Here is a 23281-nt window from a genome sequence, read left to right as displayed (position 1 = left end):
AAGTTCCTCCTAAAATTATGGAACAATACCATAGATAACCAATACAAGGGGCCCAAAAACATGGGGCTGAATAATAATAATAATATAAAACAATACCACGGGCCAAAACCATAGAATCAAGAGCGGCGGGCTAAATACCACAGGCCAAACATAGGAAACCCTACGTGAACGCGATTCTCTGCCTTGAAGTAAGTGAAACTGGGGGTACGCACCCTCTGAACGGGTGACCTATGTGTGTGGCCGCAGTTCCTTCACGGTGTACCTGCGTGTACGCATCTTCTGAACTATTCTCCTGCGTACTTCTTAATTTTCAACATTTTGAGATCCTGATCAGAGCATTGCCACTTGAGGGTGTTGCCATCAAGTAAAACATCTGTAACATAGAGCCATACCAGAATCATAATGCCAACAATAACAGGTTCTAGCTATGGCTCTTCATATGTTTGAAATTTTTATGAATAGTTAATGAATGCATCAGATAATAGATATTGTTGGAGCTATTATGAGAGTTCGTTAGACCTTCTTGGTGAATCTCAGATAAGGTCCAAGCCCCTATGTTCAGATATGCATTCATTACTTGTAGATTTCATGTTCACCATATGTTTGATGAAATGATTGTCATGGTTAGATAAATTTATTGACTAAGTTTTTTATGAATGGATTTGTATTGATGTTATATATCATTCTAGAAAGTCTCACTAAGTTTTGGGTAGTGTTTGGGAGACAAACCCTTAAAAGGTGGAAATTATTTTGCGGATGCAGGCTTAGAACTAAGGAATTAGGACTACATTAGCTACCTTGTAAGCTTATGCATGTGACTGCAAGCTTACATTCACATGGAGGCCTTTTTATGCATGAGATTGTGGGCCTAGATCACTAAAAGGGCAAGTTAGCTCAGGGTTTGGGCACCTAGAGTGGTTGTTTAGCTCTAAAGGTTCTTGTAGCTCTTGAGGGAGGTAAACGAGGTATTAGTTTGTTGATTCCACTTCCTCAATCATACTTAGGAGGTTGAGTCATATCATTGTAACTCTTCATGGCATGTTTACCCGATAGACTGGAGAATTTGGGTAAACGTGGAAGGAGGGTGCTAGAGAGTGGTATCAGAGCATGGTTCAAACACTTGGATTGGATATGGTTATGGATATCCCATTCAGCCCATCTGCCTAGATGCATTTTTTTATGTATGAATTCATGTTCATGGTTATGGTTATGAATGCATAGTAGGTTAGACCTGAATCATGGTGGTCATTATGCAGTTTCTGCTAATATTCTAGACAGAATATAACACGCAATAGAGGCTAACAATTAACTTCTCTCAATAGAGGCTCCATTCTTTCTTCCTAAACCTAAATCTAATTCGTCATATCAAAAAACCCGGTTTCAAGATGTAGTTACCCTAATCTGTCATCTTGGAAAACCCTATTCCAATATGCAGTGAGTATCATATCCAGTCACGAGAGCGTTATGCTAATATTCTATTGGCTGGGAGCATGACAGATTTTACATAATGATTTTAGTTGGATGTTACATAATGATTTTAGTATTTCCATCTCCACACCGTTCTGTGAATTTGCTGTTGTACGGGAGCATGACAGCTTAGCTAACTAGTTGGCTTGTGTCTTGTTGGATTGTACGCACAAATTACCATATCTACATCATCAATTGTTGCGGTTATGTGTTATTGGATGACGCATGCAAAGGTCAATTATAAAATTACTATAGTTAATTTTTTTTTAATATTATATGTATTTTTCAATGTTCTTTTCACTAGGGGAAAACAATTTCCATTAAAAATATTTGCATCATTATTATTTTTATTACATTCCTTTCAATAATCTATAAAAAAAAATAATGTTTTTATGACTTTTATAAATTATTGAAAAAAATGTAATAAAATAATAATTATACAAATATTTTTAATGGTATTTTGAAAAATACAATCCCCGCTTGTAAAAAGAAAATTGAAAAATACATATAATATTGAAAAGAATGTTATAAAAAACAAACTATAGTAATTTTTTCACCCAAGTAAAATAAAACATAAAACATGAGATCCTATGATCCGAGTATAATTGGCCTTGTTCGTCTAATTATATATATATATATATATATATGTACAATATTTTTTTCTCTTACCTAAAAATATTTAAAATATCATTTTTTTTTAATTTATAAAAATTTTAATAATTTAATTTCTTTTTAATATGGATTAATTTCATATATATATATATATATATATATATATATATATATATATATATATATATATATATATATATATATATATATATATTGTTTAAGATTTTCGTATATATTTATCTATATTTTGTTTAGGATGAGATTGAATTGTATTTTTTTTTTTCAAATATTAGTGTAAACACTTATCCCTTATGCCAAATTATAAAACATCTCACTACTCTTGAAATAATTATTTACTATTTTTTATTTATTATTTTAATAAATGATATGACAAATTAGGTTAGTATACAGTTGATCATGAAAATTAGAGAGAGAAAGGGAGAGTGAGATAGGAGAGGGGAGGATGGAGGGACAGGAAGAGAGGGAGTGAGTAGCGGGGGAGGCAGGGGGACAACAAGGGAGCGAGTGTGGAAGATGGAGGGATAGAGGCAAAGGGGGTGGGGAAGGAGGAGGGACAAAGAGGAAGAGAGGGAGTGAGTCGTGGGGGGGATGGAGAGAGGGAGGGAGGAGAGAGACAGAGAGAGGGGGGAAAGGGGAGAGATGAGAGAGACAAAGGAGGGAGGAAGGGGGATAGAGGAGAGGGAAAGAAGGATATAGAGAGTGGGAGAGGAAGGGGGAGGGGGAGGGAGGAAGAGGGAGCTAGTAGTGGGGGAGGCGGAGGAGCGGGGGAGGAGGGGAGGAGTGGACATGAAGGTACAGAGAGAGGGCGAGAGAGGAGAGAGATGTAGGGAGGGAGAGAGAGAGAGGAGGAGAGAGATGGGGGGAGGGAGAGAGAGAGGAGGAGAGAGATGGAGGGAGGGAGGGATGGAGGGAAGGAGGGAGGGAGGTGGAGAGAGGAGGGAGGCCGAGGGGGTAGGGGGAAGGTGGGGGCATAGGGACAGAGAGGGGTGGTGGAGGTGGGGAATGAGGAGGGACAAAGAGGAAGAGAGGGAGTGAGTGTTGGGGGGATGAAGAGAGGGAGGTGGAGAGAGATGGAGGGAGGTAGGCAGGGGAAGAGAGGAGAGCGAGAGAAGGATATAAAGAGGGGGAAAGGAGGTGGGAGGAAGAGGGAGGGAGAGGAAGATAGGGAGTGAGTAATGGGGGAGGGAGAAGGATAGAGGAGGGAGATCGGGTGGTGGGGGGAGAGGGACAGAGAGGAAGAGAGGTAGCATGTGGTGAGGGGTATGCAGAGAGGGAGGGGGAGAGAGACGGAGGGAGGGAGGCAAGGGGAGAGAGGAGAGAGAGAGGAGGGAGGCTAGGCGGGTGGAGGGAGAGGGAGAGAGATGGGCGGTGGCGAAGGAGGAGGGATAGAGAGGAAGAGACAGAGGGGGGTGGAGAGCGACAAGAAGGGAGGGAGAGAGCACGAGAGGGGAGAGAGATGTAGGGAGGGAGAGAGGGAGAGATGGGCGGCGGCGAAGGAGGAGGGATAGAGAAGAAGAGATGGAGGGGGGTGGAGAGTGATAAGAACGGAGGGAGAGAGTACAAGAGAGGAGAGAGATGTAGGGAGGGAGAGAGGGAGGAGGAGGGAGATGGAGGATGGGAGAGAGAGAGGAGGAGAGAGATGGAGGGAGGGATGAAGGGAGGGGAAGAGAGGGGGAGATGGAGGGAGGGAGGGAGAAGGAGAGAAGAGGGAGGCATAGGGAGTCGGCGGTAGGTGGGGGATAGGGAGAGAGAGGGGTGGTGGACGTGGGGAAGGAGGATGGAAAGAGAAGAAGAGAGGGAGTTAGTGTTGGGGGGATGAAGAGAAGGAGGAGGAGAGAGATGGAGGGAGGGAGGTAGGGGGTCAAAGGAGAGTGAGAGGTTGGGGGCAAAGGAGAGGAGGGGGAAGGACAAGGAAGGGAGAGGTAGAGAGGGAGAGGTAGGAAGGGAGATATATTTCCCTAGGAGGGGCAAAGGAGAGGAGGGGGAAGGACAACGAAGGGAGAGGTAGAGAGGGAGAGGTAGGAAGGGAGATATATTTCCCTAGGGGGGCAAAGGAGAGTGAGAGGCAGGGGGGCAAAGGAGAGGAGGGGGAAGGACAAGGAAGGGAGAGGTAGGAAGGGAGATATATTTCCCTAGGAGGATGTCATTTATCCTATCATGTTCTAACCATCTTCCAACCAATTTTAGAATTAGAATGTACAACATTTTTCCTTGCCTAAACATGGAAAACAAGGGTATGTTTCCTCTACTCTAAGTTGTAAGAAATGAAAATTGACATCTAAGTAAAATAATATCTAACTAACTTATTGAAAGTCAGTTATTGATACCTCATTCTCCATCAAGATAACAAATTCGATCCACTTTTTTTTTTGCAACATGTCCTTTTCGAAGTTTGTTGGATGATGGCCGTATTTGTCCTCTTGTCAAAGCATGATACATGGACTAGTTAAACTAATTAATATGCAATCATTTACTTCTTTCTAGGAAATAAAAGAATATCATTTCACATATTAAATATACTTAAAGGTAGAAATCAAGGCATGTATACCTTTTTGGCCACTGTGATGCGTGGAACTTCATTTTGAAAGCTTAGCCTTGGAGGCCTTGTCTTGAAACATATACTATTTGAATTTAACTATGAGAAAATAAAATACAACTTTTTTTAAAAGAAATTTGATATAATCTTATGAGAAAATTCAATTACTTGGGTACTCTCCTCACCGAACTTCCTTGATTCATCCAACTTCTCATACGTTTTTACAAGTTCTTTCCATACTTTTGTACTTACATCAACTGACCTTCTTTTGAGCCTTTGCTCGGGCAAGAGTTTTTTTATCTTCTTTGTTTGATTACATCTAAATCTCTTGCAATTATGAGAAATTTTTAGTTTAACCTTTTTTATTGAACAACATGTGCCAAATTTAGTCTCGATGTCGTGAATTACTATTTTTGTAATTGCAACGCATCTTTGAGAATGGAAAATGGAGATGGGATTTGAACTGTTGAAGGTATGATTTCTTCAACATATCGAAAACATATTTCCTAGCATTTGTTCTACATATTTCGCTTGAAACCACATCGTATTTTGTCCTTATATCATAGCTACCAATGCAATATTCATAATGTGGCGTGGTGGAAGAAGCGATTTGTGTCTCTAGAGAGGATTGGGCATTGGAAGACTTTGTTTCCCATTCCAAATTCTTAGTGGTTATGCTTAATTATTTCCTCCTTAATCTTCTTCTCAATCCATGAGTGGTTGGGGAATCAATTGATTCCCTTTGATTTGGTTGACGTGCTAGCAATGTTTCAGTGATTTTAGTTGATCATTTGGCTCCAATATCTTGTTAACAAATTGTTGGGTTTAGATTTTTCTCCAATCTCACTTCAAGTAGCATATTAGATGACATTTGGACCTTGATTTCACTTATATGATGAGCTAGGAATCACATTACAACATCAATTTAAAGGAATAATTAATATGTCTCTTCAAATATAAACTTGAACTTAATTTTGAATTCGAATTGCAACTTCACATTTTCATATTACATCCTAACAAAAAAATAGACATCAACCAAATTATATGTGAATACTAAATTAAAGGTCTATACTACATCTTTCTCAAACACACAAGATTTCCTACTCTAATATCACTTAACACAAGGGTGAAACTAAAAATCACCACTTGATGTAGAGGTGATAGTAAAAATTGTAGCATGTACAAAGGAACGCTACATGCTCATGCTTTATTAAAGAAAATGAAATCATTTTTTTACATTCATGCCACTCCACTACCTCCTTTCACATTACATTATATTTTAATTTACACATATGAGGACATAATTCTTATATCCCCTATTATTAGCAACAATAAGCTTAAATCCCAACATAAACATATATTATCATTAAAAATCTTCTAAATTCCTATCCAATGAATAAATTTAAAAAATTGCATTTTAATTAAGGGAACCAACTCCTTTTCTTAAATCTATAGGAACTTTTACAGGCCAATGATAGGTTTTCACATGTCCAAAGATGCACCTACATCACCCTCGCTCTTTGTCTCTCTCTCCCCTCTTTCCCCCTCACTCCATTCTCCCCCCCTCTCTCCTCCCTCCCTCTCTCCTATGTCTCTCACTACCTTATACTCCTTCTTTCTCTCTATCTCTCCCTTATCAATCTCTCTCCTTCTCTTCCTCATTACACCGTGCATTACACACACTCTCTCTCTCTCTCTCTCTCTCTCTCTCTCTCTCTCTCTCTCTCTCTCTCTCTCTCTCTCTCTCTCTCTCTCTCTCTCTCTCTCTCTCTCTCTCTCTCTCTCTCTCAGTTAATCAATCCCTCATCAGTCTCTCCCTCCTCTCTCCCTCTCCTCCCTGTCCCCCTCATCTCTCTCTCTCTCACTCACTATCTTTCTCCCCCTCATCCTTATCTCTCTTTATCCCTGTATTCTCTCTCTCTATTCTTCCCTGTATATCCCCCTTAGATCTCTATCTCTTTCACCCTCCCTCTCTCCTTCTCTGCCTCTCTGTCTCACCCACCCACCCACTCTCTTTCTCTATGTATCGCTCTACCTTCTCTCTCTCTCTCTCTCTCTCTCTCTCTCTCTCTCTCTCTCTCTCTCTCTTTTCCTTACCCCATGTCTCTCCCTTAATCCGATCCTTCCTCTTCATCCTTCCCTCTCTCCCTATCCTTGTCTCTCTATGTTTTTATGTATCCCTTCTATATCCATCCATCTCACCTTTATTAATCCCACCTCTCTCCCCCTAATCCCCCCACCTTTCTCTCTATTTCCCTATCCCTTACTCTATCTCACTCTCTCCATATTTCACTCCTATTTCTCCCCCTTTTCCTATCCATTCCTTTCTCTCTGTCTAAACTCATGACTCACTTTTTCTATCTCTCTCCCATTTTCCTTATTTCCTCCTTGTCCTCCTACTCTCTCTTTCTCTATCCCTCCCAATGTCTCTCTCTCTCTCCCCCAACGTCTCTCTATCTCCTTCTCTCTCTCGCAACCTTGTATGTCTCCCTCCCATACCCCTCTTCTTCCCTCTCTCTCCCTCCCCCAACATTGTATGTCTCCCTCCCATACCCCTCTTCCTCTGTCTCTCTTCTTGTATGTCCCCTTCTCTCTATCCCTCCTTATATGTATCCCTCCTACATACCTCTATTCCTCTCCCCCTCCTACATCCCTCCCTCTCCTTCTCTCCCTCCGTCTCACTCCTCTTTTCCTTGTCTCTCCCCATGTCTCCCCCCCCTTATGTGTCTCTTCTACATCCCTCTCTTTCTCTCCCCCCCATCTCTCTTTCTCACTCTCCCTCCCTCTCTCTTTGCCCCTCCATATCCACCCTCTCTCCATCTATATGTCTCCCTTCTACATCCCTCTACCCCCCCCACTATCTCTCTCTCTTTCTGTCCCTCCCTACTTCCTTCCCTCTCCCCCCCCTCTCTCTCCAACCCTCCCTCACTCACTCTCTCACCCCCGTTTGTCCTTCTCTCCAACCCTCTCTATCCCCATACCTCCATCTCTCTCTCCTTCTGTCACTCTCTCCCACCTTGACTCTCCCTCCATCCACTCTCCTCTGCCTCTCCCCCTCCTCTCTCTCTCTCCTTCCCACACTCCCCCCAACCCTCTCTCTCTCTCTCTCTATCTGCCCCCTTTCTCTCTCCCTCCCCCCTTCCTAAATCCCCCCACACTCTCTCTTCCTCCCTTTCCCTTCCCAACCACTACTTTCTTACTTGTGATCCATCACAAACTCTTCTCTCCTCTTGGCTTGTCAACTCCAATTGTATCTTCGATTGCTATAATTAAAACCTACCAAAACACACAACACAAGCCAGAGATATACAACATCTATGTACAATTATCCAATCACTTTCTTCAATGGATTAGCATAACATTGAAATATATGAATATAAACATAACACAACACATATAGTAAAAAAATATACTCTTTGTATTAATATGAAAGGGAGAGAGTTTACAACCAAAAGTGGAAGCTGATCTTGTATAGATCCTCCCAAGTTGACTTGTCCTTCCTTACCACAATGTACACCTCAAAGCCACCCTATTGTATGGGAATGATAACTCTCTTATGATCAAAGAAACAACATAAGTGTATGATTAGTCTAAAAAATCCAACCCCTAGCTTGTGGATGACAATAAATATATAGGAGAGGATGGTAGTTTATGAATTCCTATCCATTTACCAGTCTAGGCTTGAGATCCACTCTTGATGGGAGGATGAACTCAAGGGATAAGAGGTGAAAAATCCAAGGTAGGGAAAATAAGATTCAAAGTTCTTATCCAAGGTAAATGGTTTTAACAACTCCTGGAAGCTTCTTGAAGAGGAAGCTTCAAGATTCTTTTATTTTTCCCGAATTTCTAGAATTAGCGCACCCCTAGCAAGGGCCAACCTTCCCTAATCAGAGAAGGTGTAGAATTGAGCACCCTATTGTTGAACGCAAGTCCCTAAAGGGCTAGGATATAGTGGGGCTTAAAAGATAATAAAATGAAGAGTAAAGGTCATAAACTCAGGGATTTGAGAGAGTCATGCTTAGGGATTTGTGTTGGGATGATGACAAGGTGTCCATGGATGTTGATTGATCCAGTTTGTAGGCATATTGACCAAATGTGACAAAATGGCTTATAACACTCTCTTTCTCTCCTCCCTTCCTCCTCCTCCTCTTCCTGTTCTCTCTCTCTCTCTTACACACTCCCTCCCTCTCCTTTTCTCTCTCTCTCTCTCCCCCTTACCCCACTCCCTTTCCCTCTCCATCCATTGGCCCCACATGCCCCCCTCTCTTCCTCCCTCCCTACCTCCCCTTCCCTCTCTATCCCTCGCCCCCTCTCCCTCTCCCTCCATTGGCCCCACATGCCCCCCCTCTCCCTCTCTCTCCATCCCCTCTTTCTCCCTCCATATCTATATCTTTGCTTCTCTCCCTCCCTCTCCTTCTCCTTATCCCCCTCTCTCCCTCTCCCTCTCTCTCCCTCTCCTTCTCTCCCTCTCTCTTCCCTTCTCTCCTTACACCTCTCTCCCACCCTTTATCTCTCTCAACTCCCTCTATTGGCCCCACTTGACCCCCTCTCTTCCTCTGTCTCTCTGTCTTCCCCCCTCACTCTTTTCCTATCTCTCTCTTTCTCTCTATCACTCACCCCCTCTCCCCCTCCCTCCATTGGCGCCACATATCCCCTCTCTCCGTCTCTCTCTCCCTCTCTCTCTCTCCCTCCCTCTCCTTCTTTCTCTCCTACTCCCTCCATCTCCTCTCTCTTACTCTATCTCTCTCTCCCTTCCCCCTTCTCTCCTACCTCCTCTCACCCACCATTTCTCTCTCTCTCTACTCCCTCTTCTTCTCTCTCCCTCGCTCCCTCTCTCATCTCTACCTCTCTAATTTCCTCCTCCTCCTCTCTCTCCCGCCCTCATTCTCCCTCCCTTCCCTTCTCTCCCTCCATCCTACTCTGCATCTCTATGCATCTCTCAATCCATCCCACTTCTTCTCTCCTTATCTACCTCTTACTCCTAGTCTCTCTCTCTCTTTTTCCCTCTTCTGTACTCCTCTCCTCCCCTGCCCACTCCTCTCCTCCCCCAGCTTCTCTTTGTTTCTCTCTCCCCCCTCTTCTCCCCCCCCTCTCTCTTTTTCTCTCTCTCTCTTTACCATAAGCATCAAAATGTAGGTGTGTTGGTCCCTCTTTGGCTAGCTCTCTCTAACCCAAGCTTGACAAAAGAAGTGTGTTCATCCCTCTCTTCCCTAGTAAAAACTTGAAAAACATTTATCTAAAACTCCATACTAAATTATTTATATAAATATTGAAAATAAAAACAACTTAGCTTTATATATATCTCAACATCATCACTAACTACTTAGTTTAATAAGATATAATAAATAATTTCAACATAATTTTTCCTTAAATATATTTAAATAAAATAATAAGATTTCTAACCCAATAAAAAATATCATAGAAAATAACTTTAGAAAAAAAGTTAAACTAATCCTATTTTTGCAATAATAATAATAATAATATTCAAATTCAAGGGTTTGTCAATAATTTCTCTTTTAATTAATTTTTTTTTAACCGTGCTGGATAATTAAGATCAATTTAATAAATAACAAAAAGTAAATAACAAGAAACTAATAATTGTTTTAACCATGTTGGATAATTAAGGTCAATTTAATAAATAACAAGAAGCTAAGAATGAGCACAATGTGTATGTGCCCGAGAGCGAGAGAAGGATATAAAAGGGGGGAAAGGAGGTGGGAGGAAGAGGGAGGGAGAGGAAGATAGGGAGTGAGTAATGGGGGAGGGAGAAGGATAGAGGAGGAAGATCAGGTGGTGGGGGTAGTGGGAGAGGGGGGGGGGAGGCGGTGAAGGAGGACGGACAGAGAGGAAGAGATGTAGCACATGGTGAGTTGTATGCAGAGAGGGAGGGGGAGAGAGAGAGGGGGAGGGAGGCAAGGGGAGAGAGGAGAGAGAGAGGAGGGAGGCCGGGGGCCTGGAGGGAGAGGGAGAGAGATGGTTGGTGGCGAAGGAGGAGGGATAGAGAGGAAGAGACAGAGGGGGGTGGAGAGTGACAAGAAGGGAGGGAGAGAGCACGAGAGGGGAGAGAGATGTAGGGAGGGAGAGATCGACGACGACGAAAGAGGAGGGTGGAGAGCGACAAGAAGGGAGGGAGAGAGCACGAGAGGGGAGAGAGATGTAGGGAGGGAGAGAGGGAGGAGGAGGGAGATGGAGGATGGGAGAGACAGAGGAGGAGAGAGATGGAGGGAGGGATGAAGGTAGGGGAAGAGAGGGGGAGATGGAGAGAGGGAGGGAGAAGGAGAGAAGAGGGAGGGAGAGGGGGTACGCGGTAGGTGGGGGCGATAGGGAGAGATAGGGGTGGTGGAGGTGGGGAAGGAGGAGGGACATAGAAGAAGAGATGGAGATAGTGTTGGGGGGATGAAGAGAGGGAGGAGGAGAGAGATGGAGGGAGGGAGGCAGGGTGGAAAAGGAGAGTGAGAGGCAGAGGGGCAAAGGAGAGGAGGGGGGAGGACAAGGGAGGGAGAGGTAGAGAGGGAGCGAGTAATGAGGAGGGAGAAGGAGAGAGGAGGGAGGTTAGGTGGGTGATGGGAGAGGGAGAGAGAGGGAGGGAAGCGGTGAAGGAGGAGGGATAGAGAGGAACAGAGGGAGGGAGTGGTGGGGGGTATGTAGAGTGGGAGCGGGGGAGAGAGGGGGGGGGGGAGGCGGTGAAGGAGGAGGGATAGAGAGGAAGAGAGGGGGCGCGTGGTGGGGGGTATGCAGAGTGGGATGGGGAGAGAGATGGAGGGAGGGAGGCAAGGGGAGAGAGGAGAGAGATAGGAGGGAGGCCGATGGGGTGGAGAGAGAGGGAGAGAAGGGGGGCGTGGTGGCGACGAAGGAGGAGGGATAGAGAGGAAGAGATGAAGGGGGTTGGAGGGCAACAAGAAGGGAGGGAGGGAGCATGAGAGAGGAGAGAGATGTAGGAAGGGAGAGAGAGAGGAGGGGATAGATGGAGGATGGGAGAGAGAGAGGAGGAGAGAGATGGAGGGAGGGATGAAGGGAGTGGAGGAGAGGGGGAGATGGAGGGAGGGAGGGAGAAGGAGAGAAGAGGGAGGTAGATGGGGTAGGCAATAGGTGGGGGGATAGGGACAGAGAGGGGTGGTGGAGGTGGGGAAGGAGGAGGGACAGAGAGGAAGAGAGGGAGTTAGTGTTGGGGAGATGAAGAGAGGGAGGAGGAGAGAGATGGAGGGAGGGAGGCAGGGGTGAGAGGAGAGTGAGAGAAGGATATAGAGAGCAGGAGAGGAGGGGGGAGGATGAGGGAGGGAGAGGAAGAGAGGGAGTGATTAATGAGGAGGGAGAAGGAGAGAGGAGGGAGGCAGGGTGGGTCAGGGGAGACAGAGAGAGGGGGGGAAGTGGTGAAGGAGGAGGGACAGAGAGGAACAGAGGGAGCGAGTGGTGGGGATTGTGTAGAGAGGGAGGGAGGCAAGGGGGGAGAGGAGAGAGACAGAGGGAGGGTTGGAGGGAGGGTGAGAGAGGAGAGGGAGATAAGGATAGAGAGAGGGGGGCAAGAGGGGGGAAGGAAGAGGGAGAAGGAGAGAGGAGGTGGATAGTGGGGTAGCAGTGGTAGGGGACAGGTGGGGGGATAGGGAGAGAAGGGGGGCAATGTGGGGAAGGAGGAGTGACTAAGAGGAACAGAGGGAGCGAGTGGTGGGGGTGATGGAGAGGGAGGAGGAGACAGATAAAGTGAGGGAGGTAGGGGGAAGTGGAGAGAGATGGAGGGAGGGAGTAGGGGAGAGAGGAAAGCGAGTAGTGGGTGAGGGAGGGGAGGCAGAGGGAGAGAGGAGAGAGATGGAGGGAGGGAGTCAGGTGGTAGAGGAGAGGGAGAGAAGGATAGAGAGAGAGAGAGGGGGGGGGGAGATAGGAGATAGAGAGAAGGATAGAGAGAGGGGGAGAGTAGGGGAGGGGAAGAGGAAGGGAAAGGAAGAGAGGGAGTCAGTAATGGGGGAGAGAGAAGGAGAGAGGAGGGAGGTCAGGGGTAGGAAGTAGGTGTGGGGACAGGGAGGGAGGTGTTGAGATGGGGAGGTGGGGAAGGAGGAGGGACAAAGAGGATGAGAGGGAGAAAGTCATGGGGGAGATGGGGAGAGGGAGGAGGAGAGAGATAGAGGGGGGGAGGCAAGGGGAGACAATGGGGGAGGGTGCTCAGATAGGAAGGGAGAAAGTGGGGGAGATGGAGAGAGGGAGAGGGAGCGGGAGAGAGGATAGAGATGGAGGGAGGGAGGAAGGGGAGAGAGGAAAGATATGGAGGGAGGGAGAGAGGGAGGGATAGAGAGATGGAGGGAGGGAGACAGGGGGAGAGAGGAGACAGAGATGAGGATAGAGAGAGGGGGAGAGTAGGTGTGAGGAAGAGGGAGGGAAAGGAAGAGAGATATCGAGGGGGTGAGGATTGGGTAGGAAGTAGGTGGGGGGATAGGGAGAGAGGGAGGGAAACATGGGGAGGTGTGGAAGGAGGAGGGATAGAGAGGAAGAGAGGGAGCGAGTGGTGGGGGGGATGGATTGAGGGAGAGGGAGGGAGCGGGAGAGAGGAGAGAGATAGAAGAAGGTAGGTAGGGGAGAGACAAGGGATATGGAGGGAGGGAGACAGGGAGGAGGAGAGAGGAGGGAGATGGAGGGAGGGAGGAAGAGAGAAGAAGAGAGGGGGAGATGGAGTGATGGAGGGATAAGGAAAGAGGATGGACGTTGAGGTGGTGTGGGGATAGAGAGAGAGAGGTGAGGGGGAGGGCGAAGGTGTGGAAGGTGGAAGGACAGAGAGGAAAAGAGGGAGCGAGTGGTGGGGGGATGAAGAGAGAGAGGAAGAGAGAGACAGAGGGAGGGAGGTAGGGGAGAGAGGAGAGAAACCAAGGGAGGGAGGGAGGAGGAGAGAGGAGAGAGATAGAGGGAGCGAGGTGGGGGGAGAGAGGAGAGGGAGAGAAAGATAGAGAGAGTGGAAGAGAAGGGGGGAGGAAGAAGGAATGAGAGGAAGGGAGGGAGAGGAAAGATAACAAATTCAAAAATGATGACCCTAGATGAAGAAGAACAAAGCAAGTTAGAAATAATGGACAATACAGTTACATTTATTCTAAGTAATGATAATTATAAAAAATGGAAAGAAGAAATGAAGTCTAAGTTAATGAGCGTATGATCTGATGTTTGGAATTTTATGTAATGGTTAAACTAAAGCTCCTCCATCAGGTGAATAATTACAAAAGAATAATGTAGCATTAAATGAGATCTTTGGTAACATACCTAATTCAGCATTAGGAAATATTATGCACTATGAAACTGCAAATGAAGTATGGGATAATATTTAGGAAACTCATGAAGGAAGAACAAAGGAATATTGTTCATCAGAAGAACCAACAAGTAACCTTATTTCTAAACAAAATAATAACAAGAGATAATTATGTTATGTTAGATCAAGTTACTGATTCAGAAGAAGACATATTAGAGGAAGTTATTCATCTTAGAAGAATACTCAATATTTCTTTGAAAAGGATTATTAATCTTAAGAATAAGTTGCAGGCATATGATAACAAGGATCATGTTACAGTAGAATCTAAACAATATTTTGAAGGACTTGAAGCTAAGATCGTCTCTCTAAGAGTAGTTCTAGAAAATGCAAACAAACAAAAAGAAGAGTTACTTGAAGTATTTGAAGAAGAAGATAATGGGTTGAAGAAAGAGATCATCAAATTAAGGGAGAAATTAGAAGAAGGAAGAAAGGTTGAAGAAGGAATGAGGAAGTAGTATTAGGTAGAGGAAGAACAAGACAAAAGAATGGAGGTTGAGGTAAACATTCTAAAAGTTGAATTAGAAGAAAAGGATACACACTTAAGATTTCAAGATAGTGCTAATATTTTGGATAACATTCTTATTAGTCAAAGGTCTCCTGCCATTAAACCTAGGCTTGGGTTTCATGAAACTGTAAAAGGAGAATCTAGTTCACAGGATTGTAAAAGGATCGTGAAGGATAACAATATGAAATATGAAATTCCTTTGAAAAAGATAAGAAGTCAACCAGATCAACATCCAAGGAAGATGAATTTTCAAAAGAAATCATTTTCTCCCAATAATAGAAAGATTAATCAATTCTCTCCTCTCATCAATAATGTTGAATGTTTTATATATCATAAGTATAGACATGTTGTAGACAATTGCAAGGGAAAATTGTTTCGGTCTCAAGAAAATAATCACTTCATAAGATTCAGATCATCAGTTACTAGGTACTCAAGTTTCTTTAAGGGATAATGTTTTACTTGAAACATATTTCATCACAAATATATTGATTGCAATAGAGGGAATACGAAACAAAAATATTATGATTCCTATGCTCCCTTTTCTGGTCATATAAGATGTTATGCTTGCAACAAATTTTGGAATGTAGCAAACTAATGTAGGAAAAAATAAATAGATCGCCACATACAACATGGAAAACAATCATATAAGAATATTGATGTCAAAAGACCTTAGAAAGATGGATCCACCAAAATTTCTCATAATAAGCAGAAAGAAGAAGAACATATAAGATTTTGTCTTGCCCTCTATTGGTTTGAAGATGAAGATGAATGATACATAGATAATGGGTTCTCTCATCACATGATAGGAGATAAGAATAAGTTTGAGTCTCCCAGGAATAATGAAGATGCTAAAGTTATTCTTGGAAATAATTCTCTAGCAAAAGTTTTGGGAAAAGGTAGAACCAAAATTAATAGGTATAAAAGAGCAGTTGACACTTTATTTGTTGAAGGGCTAAACAAGGATATTCTATATGTAGGTCAAAAGGAAAATAAAGGAAATGTAGTTGTGTTTACTTCATCCAAATGCAAGGTTATAGATGAAGAAACTAGATAGATCATAGCAAGAGGATACACAAATCTAGACAAATTATACATGTTTAAATAAATGAATTCTTGTGGAAATGAGGAGGATACTTCCTCTTCTTCAGACTCAAAATAAAGGAACATGGTCATTACTACAGTACATTGTTCTTAAATTAATACTTCTCATACTAACTGCAAAAGTGATGTCAGGTACATGACCTTAAGAAGAGAAGGAGAAGATTATCAAGATCACTAATATATGATCTCATGGGGAGCTATACATATGTATATCTTGATGATGATTCCCATGGTTTTTTTATATTCATGTTTCTTATATTACTGGCAGTGCATCTGATGTAGTAACAACAAAGAGGAACATACAATATAGGCTCAGGGGAAGCTATGGTTATGAAAATTTAGTATTTTACATTTTGTACATTGTTCTTATGAAGGATAGTTGCGTATATATGCGAATTTTGATCTATACAGTCACGTATCTTTCTCTGACATGAAGAAATAGTGGGACAAACTCAGTGCTCAAGGGGAGCATTTTATATAATAGTGCATTGTTGGAATTATGAATTCCTTCCCATTCCATGTTGCATGATGATGTTCATGTTAAGTATATAGATTATTAATGACATATGGTTGTTACTACTGAAGACACATAGGTTTTTGTTAGTGATTATGAATTCTTTGATGTTGGTTAAAGTTGCACATAGTGAAGTTAAATTTAAATAAAGGGATATGTTGTTGTGCTTCAAAATATTTATATGTCTTTGATGTATGGGGATTATGGCTCTTCCTACAAATGGAAAGAGCATGTTGATCTTGATGATATGAGGTCAATAGGATGAGTTGATAATAGATCTCTATGGAACAACCTTATTTTGTTGCTATAATTGATTGATATTCTTGTTGCAGGTTCCTATATGGTGTATGGTGGTTGTTGATGACTATCATGGTCTTACTACCTCACTATTGAGGTGTTAGGTTTTGGTTATAAATGTAATATTTGTCTCTTTATTTAAAGGTCATCTAAAGACCCATGATGTAATAATTGTAAAATTCAGTAATGTTTGGACTATTGTGGTCAAGTCAATTATGTATGTAATCCCATTATTTTGAGCATTTTACGTAATGTTGAGTCAAATATGTAAACCCACTATGATGGGTGATTGATGTAATCATGAGTCCTTGGTGATAGGAAAAGCCATATTTGGTTGATTCATAGAGTCATGTACTTTCAAAGATTCAACATATGCTCCGGGGGAGCATGGTTAGTATATAGTATTCATATTCAACATATTAGGTCTACAATGCTCATCTCTACAAAGGGAGTGTGAAGGCTTCATTAAGCTTTGGTAATCCCTTTTCCCTTGATGTCAAACGGGGAGAGAATCTTGGTGTTTGAAGAATAATTCTTGGAGAGAATCTTGGTGACTTGGGAGAGAAACTTTGTATGTTTACAGGTATTTACAGGTGGTGGTGACTAAACACCAAAGTGGTTTCCATCAAGTCGAAAGGGGAAGATTGTTGGAATTATGACTAAAGTGTTGTCCTTGATGGCGACCTACTTGATTAAGATGTCAACATGATGGTAGAATTATGATTATACAGGTTGGTACAAATGTGACAGAGAGAATGGACAAAGGAATATGAATTCAGAGACATAGGAATGATAAAGGCAAAGTTTGGGAAAGTATACGCAGGTCCTATGAAGAAAGGTCGCATACATATGTAGGTATGGTGAATAAGTGTCATGTACATATTCCACACCATGGTAATTGGAATACCAGGGGTCTTTGCAATGGTATTAGCCCATAGTATTGAATTCGACAATGGATATTTGAACCCATCAAAGAATACCATTGACATTACTAAAGGATTGGCCTAAGGTATTGGCTAAGGCATAAGATATATAAGGAGATGGAAGTCAAGTGTTAGTGTGTGAAAGTTGTGGTTTATTGATGAATTCATTCATCTGAAATAGGTTATCACCATGGATCAGGGAAGAGGTTTAGATCTGATAGGTCTAAAAGAATAGTAGAGACTAATGAATATGCTTGCTTCATATTTTATGATTATGACTAACAATGATATATTTTTCATGGTAATGATACTCTGACATGAATGTGTGATAGTAAGGCTTGTGAAGTGTGTGTTGTGATTTCACCGAAGCAACGATTTAGGGATTATAAATATATATGCATGTTTGTCTCTGAGAAGTCACATACATACATGGATCTACTTCTGGGTAGTCGTGTATACATTTTGTGAAACTTTAGAATCTGTACATAGGTGTCAAACATGAGAAGTGCGTACATACGCAGATGTTCTTTGTAATATTCATGTATAAATATTAGTGTTTATAGTATGAGCTGATAATGATGGTTGATTTATTTTGTTAGGCTTTTTGTTATGTGTCAATGAAGTCTCTCTTATGATAATATATGCTTAACAATGTTGGTTGGGTTGAATTGTTTATGGAGTGGCATGTTGACTGGTGATGATGCCACTGTGTGGTGATAGGTATTGGGTTTAGTGATATGTGATGGTCTCCGTATGTGATTTATTAATTGATTCAATGTGATAATGATTTAGACTTAGTTTTTCAGTATTTTGAGATTTGTATGTAGGTAGTCTTCACGAGAAGTGCGTACATACAAAGGTATGATTCATAAGAGTAACTTATACATTCTGACATATGATTGATTAGGATTTGCAGTGACATGATCTAATTTATGTGATGTGAATGGTTATGCACTGATATGATATGTTATGAATTAGTTTGATCTAGTTCCATTCGTTGATTAAGACTCAGTTACTACTTTGATGATTCAATTGGTTTCGTGATTGAGTGATTTGATATAGTGATTTATTTCATAAGTGTTATTTGATATTGAGCTTAAATGATGGAAGTGCATCTAGTCTAAAAATATGATGAAAAGTGGTCTACAAGTTTGATGTTTGGAGTTAGTTTAATCTAGTATGAAGCATTATGAAACGTGGTTCACATAATAGCTGAGGGTTGGAGCCTTGAGTTAGGGAGTCAAGGCTTTCTTCTAGTGGTAGCTGGTAAATCTATTCAGGGGTATGAGTCTGCGCTAGTACAATATTGTAATATGTTTTCCCCTATAATAAAAGAAGAAGATGATATATACAATGATAGTTGTGGTTTTCTCCCATTTTGGGTTTCCACCTAAAATCCTAGTGTTCTCATGTGTTGTTGTGTTTCTTATGTGTGATGGTTTATTTTGCTCGTACTGTTCATGGTTAATGTTTAATTAATGCCTAATGAATTAATGGTGCACTGGTTCAAGTTAAATATATTGTGAAATAAATAACAAGTTACTTAAATGGGTGTATGATGTTTGTCTTCATCATAGTTGTGTGCATACAATACTGTACTTAATGACAGTAGCATATAGAAATTTGAATAAGAAATTGAAAGGTTTATGTGAGTTTTAAGATATTGATTCACCGACCCCCAGTATTTTTCCCAGCATCCATCGATTCTCTAGAACGTATATTTTGTAGGCCTTTGATGATTCGTTATAACAAAAAAATATGATTTCTTTCCTAAAGGATCAAGATTGTTCCTCTTATATTTAGGAACATGAATATATATAGGAGAACCAAACATTCTCATGTGTCCAACCTGTGGCTTCCTTTCAGAGAATGTTTCTTCAAGATCCATACCTACTAGAACTTTATGAGGGCTTCTATTTTGAATGTACATGGTTTTCAGTGATGCTTCACCCCGTAAAAAAATGGCAATTCCAAATCATGCATGATGTCCTTGACAGACTCTTCAATGGACCTATTCTTTCATTTTTCTACACCATTCTAATATGGATTATAGGGTACAATTAGCTCCCTTGTAATCTTATTATGCATATAGACTTGTGTGTGGTATAGATCAAAGTGCCATGTAACCCTTAGTATGCGGTATCTAACAGTTGGTAAAGTCATCACTCACCAACACCCTGTGTAATGGACTAAACAACTAGGAAACCCTCATTTCATTAACTTAGTACAAAGTTTTTATAGTTGAGCATAATTTAGTGTGGAATTATGAGACAAATACTTATTTTACTATGTTGCTTTTAATAATTATTTAATGGGAAACCAATAATAATGTAAATTCCATTTAAACAAAAAGAGGTTCTATGACAATACTATGCAAATACCTAGCTTAAAGTTTGGTACTAAGAAAATAACAATAATCTCACAATAATGATTAGCTAGATGTAACATCATTATTTAATTAATTACATTTAGTCTCATCTCATGTATAGGTCCATACCTTTACAATACATATAGCGCAATATATTTATGGAGAATGTAACTTAGTTCAATTCAGTTTATGAAAGAATTTGAGTGTAACTATGGAGGTAACTTAGTGATCTCTTTACAATATATAGTCTAATATAGATTATATATAGAGAGAGAAATTTAAATTAATTGGGTTTGTTCTGAATATTTTGGAGTAATGATTATTATTGTCTCACCTCAAATTTCATTTTTGAAAGTGATTTATAAAAATGATAAGATAAATTTTTTCATAATAGATTTTAACATTATTGTTGAGTTTAATTCGTTTACTATTTAGATAGAAAAATAAAGTAAACTCATATTAATGGTAATGAAATCCCATCATGCTTGAATGCTATTTTTTCTTTTTAAAATATTTTTTGTGTTTAATAATTATATAGAATGGCCTAAATAGGATAATTGACGTAACTCGGTTAGTTAAATTGGAAGCCATGGGATCTAAGAGTGCTTTTCATAGTAGTAGTCGTTGAAACTTCACTAGTCATATTTTCCTAATCATTATATTCGATTTAAAAAATCCAATCTCATATGATTAACGTGAATAAGAACTTACCACTAGAGATAGGTGACTAGTATTTTGATGGTCAAAAGCACAAAGAGGATTTATGGTGGTGAGCTTCATTGAAATAATCTATAAAAAAATATTTCAAAATATTAATATAATAAAAGTGAAGAAATAAAATCTGATTACAAATTTACATATGTTATTTCCGACCATTTTAACTGAAGTAATTCGTACCTTCACCTAGCTTTTCAAGGACTACACATAGTTGATGATTTCCTCTAACACAAGTGTAAGCTAGTATATAACATAAAACGTAATAATAATTTTCAATTCAATGGTTCAAACAACATTAATCGTTAATTTAACCATCTTTAAAAAAACCATCTACTCAAAAACCAAAACCATATTGATCCATCATTAATTTAGGAATCAGATGTAAGTCATCAATTCAACAAATATGAAAAGAGAGAAGATTTTTTTAAGCCCTCACTAGACTCTATAAGATTTAAATGACAACATAAGAAAATATTCCCTTTACAAAATTGTGTCACGATAAATATTTTTTACCTTAATGCACCTACTGCATTTTCTATATCTGCATTTTATTGATACTTTAGCTTTTTTAGTGTTGTGAAAGAAACTATGTAAAAAGAGCAGCAATATTATACTTTTGAGCAACCAAGAATAAGGTTTTGTAGAATATTCATGCGATCACTAGTCTATGGCCTTTTGACTTACATTTCATTGAAATTTAATGGATATAAATCTATTATGCATCAAACTAATATATTACTAATGTTTTATATGTATATATACCCTTTCCTTCTAGCTACGATTGTCTATAAACTGTCCTCTTCTTGATCTCATGTGGATATAACCCTTCTGAGAATACAATGTTGCATTTGACCTCTACTTCTTCTTTGCTATTGTTGATGATCTCAAAAGCCTCAGGTTCGTGTATGAGAATTGGTGGAGCTTCATGTTCACTTAGGTCACGAGATGTTCTAGTCAACAAGATCGATGCATGGAAACAATGCACAATATTAATAACTGATGTTAGAAAAGTGTGAAAACACTGAAAAATTTCAATCGAGTGAAACATCATACAAGGTAAAGAATGAATAAATAGAGCTCATATGCACAAAGAAGTCATGGAAATGATGTTGCATGAGTGGATCCATAAAAGCATTAATTAATTGTAGACAAGTTTTCCTCACTCCGTTGCAAATACGAAGATAAATTAGTATTGAAAATCAGGTACCTGTGGGATCCATAATGGCGTCATGCATTGCTCGCATATATATTGTTGTATGCATAACACCTAATACAAGATATCCCACTAAATAAACCCATTTTCTAATTCCAATAAAGGCAATAGTTGTTTGTGCATTCCATGAAAGGATAAGATGTATGGATATGACAATTGCTCGACAAAATGGTTTGGTTAATCATTGTACGCCATTATTCAAATCTGAGGAACCCTGAGGTATTGTGTCATACACCTCACCCGTCACACACATCATCATAGCAACATCAATAAGCCAGTGGCCGTGGTGTACTGGAGTTGCACATAATGACGTATCTCTACAGATAATGGTGATTGTATCCCCAGATGCATAGTCAAGGTGGAGAATGAGGCCAATGTGGTAAAGGAAAGTGTGGTTGTTAATGGAATATTTGATACTTGAAGGAAAATGTTACCTATTGGCAAGTCTTTTCACGTGCACATCATATTACGTTCGAATGTTTTTTACTTTAGGGAAATGTTGTTCTAAAAATCAGGTGTGACAAAGCAAATTCACCAGCCCCAATTTGTCAGTTTTAATGATGAATATTGCATCCTTTCATTTAATTCTTAATTGAGTTCAAGTTTTACAACGAAGATTCACTTTATTCTGTGCATGATACTTTGGAGATAGGCTTCTGTCTTATAGTGTACTCCACCTGCAGATGATGAAATAACAAAATATAAGTAGTGAACTCTATGTTTCGACATTAAATTCCACCTGTACTTTAGACATGAGGTTTTAATCTTACACTATGCCCCACCCATAAGTAAAGAGAGTGGAACATTATTATTGTGCAAGATTTGGTTGATATTGAATTGTTCCTTTCTTAGCTTATTTCTCTTTAATGAGATTAAAACCTAATAGCTTATATTAATTAACGCGTTAAAATAATGAGATTATATTTTACAAAAATTAATTAATCTAAAAAAAATTAAAACCATTACTAATTAAACCTCTAAATATTATGTTTAAAAAAAATTATTTTGAATGTATTAAATTTAAGGTTTGTTGTAATCTTCTGATCGTTGTTTTAGAATTGAATTAGTGATGTCAATTACAAGTGGAAATTATATGCAAGTGGAAATTTTATTGAGTAACACCCCTTGGAATAAGATTTCTCTAAAGTATCAAATGGAAATGTCTCTATGGAGGCAGAATGGTCAATGAATGCACATGAAAGTTGACTGAGCAAAAAGAATAAATAAAATGAATATATTTTAGATTAAAAATTCCACTCAATGTTTTCAAGATATTATTAAACAAACTTCAATATTATGGGTGAGGCCAATATTCTATAAAGTTTAACCTCTAACCATTGGTTGGGCCACTAACCATAAATGAAGAAAAAAATCATGTATGAATAGTGAAGTCTATAATGAATTTTTCCTACTTACATCAGTATTGCTCACTTAATGCTCAAATGAAATGATTCTGTAACACCCCCTAGCTGATTATCCATGTAAAAAAAATATAAGATGAAGGTAATGGGACACATATTCTAAGACGAATGGTGAGAAGTAGGTGTCACTTTCGGTTTATTTATGGTTAAGGAAATTGGCAAAGGAAATGGAAAAGAAAAAAATGTATTAATTGGCATTTATTTATGAAAATAATGGAAAATAGGAGAAAAGGAAGGTTAAAGGTCATAAAATTGTCTGAGGATGAAATTGAAAGAAAATGAAGAAAAATAAGGAAAATAGAG

Source organism: Pinus tabuliformis, chromosome 6, assembly GCF_031772625.1.
Source record: "Pinus tabuliformis cultivar Carrire ecotype Pingquan chromosome 6, CPIR1, whole genome shotgun sequence".
Classification (NCBI taxonomy): domain Eukaryota; kingdom Viridiplantae; phylum Streptophyta; class Pinopsida; order Pinales; family Pinaceae; genus Pinus; species Pinus tabuliformis.
Note: the sequence above shows the minus strand (reverse complement) of the source record.